Source organism: Nuphar pumila, chromosome 5 (genome assembly GCF_984573655.1).
Source record: "Nuphar pumila chromosome 5, dmNupPumi1.hap1.1, whole genome shotgun sequence".
Classification (NCBI taxonomy): domain Eukaryota; kingdom Viridiplantae; phylum Streptophyta; class Magnoliopsida; order Nymphaeales; family Nymphaeaceae; genus Nuphar; species Nuphar pumila.
Window position 1 is genome coordinate 4,912,952 of NC_143253.1, and position 7,202 is coordinate 4,920,153.

Below are 7,202 nucleotides of genomic sequence, written 5' to 3' on the forward strand. Positions count from 1 at the left end.
AGAGAAGTTACCGTCATATTGCAATATGACGTTGTATTCCACCACCGCCACACATCTCACTTGATGGAACTGCATCGAGTCCACTCATACACATCTTGCGGTGAGGATTGAATATGACCGAGATTTGGTTATATACAATATTAAAGTGCTGGCAGGTTCGACTCCCATCCATCGAGTGTGCGGGTGTCTTTCACTGGTGGGCTCCTTAAGGGCTTCGGTGTTACTGACCCCCCCATCCGGAGATTACCCTATTCCGTCATCGAAATAAACGTCGTCTTGGTGTACGTGGCAACAGCGGCCGCAGCACTTGTTTTTCAAGTGTTCTCTAGTGACAATAAATTATTATGCAAAATTTAAGGACTACCGAAAAAGGAAATTCCCTCGTAGCATCTCACTTGCAATTGCCCACCGACCCATGGTGGCCTCGTTCATATAAGGCCCCCACCACCTTTCACTCACTCGACTACGTTCCTCTCTCTCTCTCTCTCTCTCTCTCTCTCTCTCTCTCTCATATATGGCTAGCTCTACTCAGTCTGCACAAGTGATCAATATGCCTCCTATCAGCTTCTTCTTCTTCTTCTTGGTGCTGCTACTTGTGCCTTGCCTAGGAGCCAGAATGCTAGCAGAAACTGAAGGGGTTCCTCCACCACCTTCCTCTATTAGAGACAGTTACAACGGTATGGTCTTCGACTCCCTCCCCAATGGCACCCACTACCCTCCCTCCGCACCCAGCCACAAGACCCACAACCTTGTCGTCGCCGGCCGCTATCGGTTCATGCAGTCGGTCCCGAGCCCAGGGGTTGGTCATTAGCGGTCAAGGGCGGATCCAGCCCTCCCCCCTCTCCATGTTGAAGATAATAGGACCAAGCCATCATTTTATCTGTTATATATAAATTCTTTTTGCAATTTTTTGTGTGATTTTTTTTTTCTTTTTCCAATAGTTAGGCAGAATTCTGTTTTGTAAAGGTGCAGATACAAAAAGGGAAAGTTAAGATGGATATTCTTTCTTCCTTCCTTTTTTTTTCCTGAGGAAAAGAATTTCTTGCCCTTTTTATTATTGGGTCAGATATCCAACGAACACAAATCCGTTTAATCGGAGTTAGAGATGAAGCCCATGGTGGTGTTCTGCAAATAAATCTTTAGCAAGCGGCATTTGGTTTTAACATCAAGCCTCCCAACGGTTGCAAAATTTTGCACTTGAGAAAAATAATGAAGTCACTACAGTCATTTTTCAATGAAAATGTCTGTTTACTTCTGCATGTGGCAGCATGTTGTTGAGGGGCTTGATTAAGATTAAATATGAAGACAAAATTGTCTGTCTACCTCTACATGTGGCAGCATGTTGCTGATAGGCTTGATGCAAGATTACAACAGCATTATGTGGCCTTCACATGCAACGAAACAGTATCGAGGACAAGCATGGTTCCGGTAAGAAACCAGGAAAAGAAAGAAACTCATTTTCCGCACTTCATTTTCTGCATATATGTGAAGCAGAATCATGGCTCCATTTTCCACTATGTGAAACTTGTCATAAGTTGGGGCTTTATTTTTTGAGCAGTAAATTTTATTTTATTTTTGAAAGGCAAGCTGGGTTAGGCAGATCCACCAGTTACTATTCAACGTACCCCTGGGATTTGAACCTGCAACGTCCCACCACAAGCAGACGTGCACTGATAGTTCCTACCAACCACGTGGACCTTTCCATATATTGATTTGACGCCTGTGGACAAGGTTTTTCGTTTTCCCTTCATGCCTCAGACTTCTTCCTGTAAGCAAGTGGGGGAAGCGCACCTATGTCACAAGGACACGCCATTTAGGGTTCCGTTTTCAGAAGACATGACACACCATGTGACACGCATGAATATTATCTATAAATTTTTAGTAACTCTTAGTACTTTTTAATCATGTTTTTTAATAACTTATTTAATTTTATATATCAAAATCTTAAAAAAAAATCTTGATCAATAATTAAAAAAATCTATGTCCTGGTATCCTATTTTTCAAAAAAAAAAAATTGACAAATTCACGTCTCATACTAGTATCAAGCCCCAGTTCGTGTCCATGACTCTGTGAAACAGTTTCTCACACAAAGTTTACTTACATTCAGCCTGTTAGCACAAAACTTAGGCACAGACTAGCCCAGCTATAAGTTAGGCAGAGCGACCAACCTTAGCCAAAAACCCTAAGGTGTAGCTAATCAAGGACATGAGTCATGTTTGGCTCAATGCTGGCTATATTGGGTCCAATCTGTCAAGTAGGATAGGGCTTTGGGAGCCCCACAAAACCCAGAATTTGATGGGTTAGGGAACTAGTCCTATCGGATAGTGCATCTGGCCAAAAAAGGCCTAACCCGTTCAATATGTGAACTTGGAAAGCTAGTTTTGGCCAGCCTAATTTTAAGGACCAAATTCCTTAATAATTTTTGCTTGGATATGTCTTTCAATGCATTTGATGAAGCAATAGAGCAGGAATCTAGTTTTCCTTTCTTTTTGGTTCAGTTTGAATATGGGTAAATCTATGAAAGGACATTGTGTTGCTATTTTAATATGATTTATTCATTTTAATTATATATTAAATAATCAAAATGTCAGAAAAGTTTTTTATTGTTAGAAGTTTAACAAATAAAATTATATGTCCTTGTGTCCGATTTTTCAAAAAAAAATTATGAACTCGCGTCGAGTGGTTTTCTGCTGGAGTTTGGTCCAACTTCATCGAAGTCCAGGTCCAATCGGACTCTACATGGACTAGGATACTTCATTGGATGAGCGTAGTTAATTTTTTTTTTCTCAAAGGTATACATGTAAGTGTGCTGCACTTGGACCAAGGTTGACTCTGGACCCAGAACAGTACTCCGGGCCGGGTCTAGGACCAAACGAGCTCCAAATTATACCAAAAACTGACCAAGCCCATCCAACTCATAGGATAGTAGTAAGGCTTCCTCCGTAAGACCATTATAGATCTTTAAAATTTGTTTCCTGATGTTCAATTATAGTGTTTTGAAATTATTAATTACACTTTAGTGCCGCCAAAAACAATTAATAATTAGATTTTTAATTTCCTTTTATTGTCGTGAATTTGCTCATGCTACCATACTGATAGTAAAGCTGAAAATCAAAAAAGATCCCTAACTTTTCCTATCTTGTAGCTTCCAAAAGTATAACTTTTTCTAGATTTTCAGTATTCTTGGTTTTAGTTGGAAATTCAACAAGGAAATCTTGGAATCCATGGTCTTGATGTAGTAACTCCCAAGTTGAGGTGGTGTTGAATTTCACTGGTGAAACAAAGAAGCTTCGGAAGAAGTGAGTATTGTTGGCATATTCGCAAATACAGAACCGAAATGTAAATGTGTACCTGAAAATGCCATGAAAACGACATGCGAGTGCTCGGTGTTCTTCTCAGTCGGTCGATGCCTACGATGAGCCCGGGCCTTAGGTCAATAGTGAGTAGGACCCTGAACCCCAAAATTTTGTATGTGGACATTGTGGGAGTTAGAGGGATTGAATGCACTCATCACACGTACAACCCTCTTCCCCTTTTATAAGGGAAACAATGGGCAGTTACGTGAAAGTGGTCTCTCCATATTCACGTAACCTCCACCCACTTCATGCTACTTAATTTTTCACTATTAGCCCACTAACCCACAACTTTTAATGTGTCAAACTGGGTCACATATGAGTTGGAACAAAACCCGAAATGTCCAACATTCTCGCACTTGACCCATTGACACTAAAAGTACTATAAATCGAGGTTTATATCGTTATCTCGATTTTAATGGGTTCACATGCTATCCTGTATCACAAGAGTGAATCATATGAGTTATGGAGATAAACACCTCTTTATGAAATGTCAAATTTTTATATACTACAATACAATTCACTATCAGTGCTTTAGCATGTTAAGATTACATTTATGAATAGGTTGATCTCTAACCCATTCTATTGGTCTTTTAATATTATTATTATAATATTCTCTCTAACCAAACAAGAGATCATTTATGCAAAATCAACAATACATAATTTTTTTAATATTATTATTTTGCTATTCTCTCCAACCGTATGAGAGATCCTTTATGCAAAATCAACAATACACAAAGTCATAGATAATCAATTCATTTTCACAAATGTGATCATATATAATGTATTGTCATACATCAAAAAGAATAAAAAGACCCATCCCCTTTACGTGTTGAGAATACAATCTCAGTGCTAGCCCTTTAGTAAGGGATCCACAGTCATGTTCTTCGTACCAATTGTATCAATACATGCCAGATGATTCTCAGTCCTTTCTTTAAAAACAAAGTATTTTAACTTCATGTGTCGACATGAGGTTAAGCTCTTGTTGTTATTTGAGAATGACACGGTTGCTTCATTATCACAAAAGATCTTTAATGGTCTCTTAATAGAGTCTACAATACCAAGACTTATAATGAAGTTTCTTATCCAAATGGCATATGACAAAGTCTCGTATAGAGCAATAAATTCCGCCTCCATGGTATGAGTAACACAGTGATAGACCTTTTTCCACTTCTCCATAAGACATCACCACCCGCTAGTAGGAAAATGTATCCAATAGTGAATTTTTTACACCCTCCTAAGTCCGCATCAGAGTATTCAACGACCTCTAGGTGGTCAGCTTTCCTGTAGGTCAACATATAGTCTTTCATTGCTATATCAGGTCGTTTGCAGGTCTGCGCGTACTGCAAACTCTCAACCACTGAAGCATATAAAATAGTTGTCATCTGAGCCTTTTTAATATTATCCTGAGGACATTCCTTTAAGTTCAATTTATCCTCTTTCACTATGGGTGTCGAACTAGGAGAACAATTCTTTATCCCATATCTTTAAAGAACCATAAGGATATAGGAATTGTAAGAGAGGCCAAGGACACTCTTAGTTCTGTCATGACAAATCTTTATTCCAAGGATATAAGTGGCATCACCCATGTCCTTCATATCGAAATGAGAGAAAAGAAAATCTTTTGTTTCATGTAGTAGACTCAAATCATTAGTTGCAAGAAGAATATCAACATATAAAACTAAAATTATGACATGCAAATGCTCCCACTTCTCAGAGGCAGCCTTTTGTTCAACTATGCCTTGCTCTGTAAGAGCGGGAGGTTCGCTGGTTCTAAGGGCCAAGTCTAGGTTCATATATCCCAAAGTGAATAACACAATTTCTTTTCAATTTGAAAAATTAAACCAATCTAAAAGGAGAATGTCACTACAAGAAACCTGTGGATTAGCGACAACCTAAATCTGTCGCTAATCTGACGTTAATCCGTCGCTAAACTGTTTAGCGACGGATTAGCGTCGGATTAGCGACGGATGACTTTCATCGCGAATTTTTCGACGCTAAGTAGTGCCACAACTTATCCGTCGCTAATTTGCGACGGTTTAGCGACGGATATGATCCATCGCTAGTCCTTCGCTATTTTAAATTAGCGATGGATAATATCTGTCGCTAATCCGTTGTTAAATTTAAAAATAAAAAATAAAAAAAATTGCTCGTTGCCGGCGCGTTCTCTGGCAGAGAGCAAATTTTTTTGTACAGAACCGGCGTCGGGACGCTCTTCCGCAGCGAGCCAGTCACGGCTGGAGACGGGATCCGGCGAGAGAGACGGGATCCGGCGAGGGTCGTAGTGGAGACGGGATCTGGCGAGGGAGAGGCGAAACAGGCGGTGGAGACTGCTGAGGGGCACCGCCGGGAGGAGCGGTCAAGGCAGGCGGCGTAGCCAGGGTTCACGGGGGAGAACTTGCAGGATGCGTCGGGCTGGACGACGACGCGGAGGATGGAGGTGCCATTGGTGCCCGAGCAGTCTCCACCGAGAGGTGCCTGAGAATGGAGGATGGAGGTGCTGTCGGGCTGGACGGGGACAAAGGGATCGCTGCAGAGCAGCTGCAGAAGTTGCGCGTGGTGCGAGAGGTGCCGTCGGGCTGGACGATGAGACGGGGACAGAGGGATCGCTGCAGAGCGGCTGCAGAAGCTGCGTGTGGTGCGAGAGGTGCCTGAGAAGGTCGACCTCCGTGGTGTGAGAGGTCGTTGCGCATCGTCAGAGGAAGGTGGGGATGGTTTAAATCGAACGGGAGGAGGGAAAAACAGAGGGAAGAAAATTTTCGAAGGGGGGGGAGGGAAAATTTCGTGCCTCACGCGAGACGGGTTTAAATCGAAAAATAGCGAGGGAATTTTTCCGTTCCTAATTCGTCGCTAATTAGCGACGGATTAGGGATGAAAAAATTCCCTCGCTAATTCCGTCGCTAATTATCATTTTTTGTAGTTATTTGGCGATAAAAAAACGTTGTCGCTAATCCGTCGCTAATTAGCGACGGATATATTTCCGTCGCTAATTTTGCAAAAATTTCAAATGTTAGCGACAAATAGTTTTCGCTCGCTGATCCGTCGCTAATTAGCATTTTTCTTGTAGTGTGTTACTAGAACCGTCGATAAGGAAAGAACCTGATATAATAACGAACAAAAGATAAAACTTAATTATTGCTAAGATGAGACTCTGATGAAAAGGTAAAAATGAGACCCTTTATTTTTACTTTTTCTAAGATAAGCATAGTAGAGTCATTATCGTTCCACTTTGGTAAAAATAATAATACTCATAGTTGCTATGTCTCTTCAATTCACAAGGAATTAACTTCAGTTGGTGAAAGTAGCAGATCATGTAACCATAGGCAATTCAGCATTGTACCTTTGGGTACGAACATGCCTCATGGGCTAGAAAACACATCTACCATTACACTCTGTGTGAATTTGGAATACAACAACCTACCTTTGGGTAGAATCGTTGTTTCATAAAGTCACGCATAATCATAATAACGAATCTTAATATGATTCAAAGAATCCTCAATCAACACAACTCAGATCACTTTGGTGATTACATGAATCGGTCAATCAGGATCTTTTATCGAAAATATATTCGTATTATGGAGCATGCTCATGCATACATGTTAATTCATGTATATTCATGACAAAATATACTTTATATCGTCAAAATACAAGTTTATGCTTCAACTTATATGCATAAACTAATTTTGATGATAAAATGTCATGAATTTAGTCAAAATTCATGCCTAAAACATTATGCATAACTTAACCAACATTAAATATATAAATTAATATGCATAAGTCATGCTTTCCTAACAATGAATATATATAATGCATGAATAATAACAAAAGCAAGCTCATATGAGTAAAACT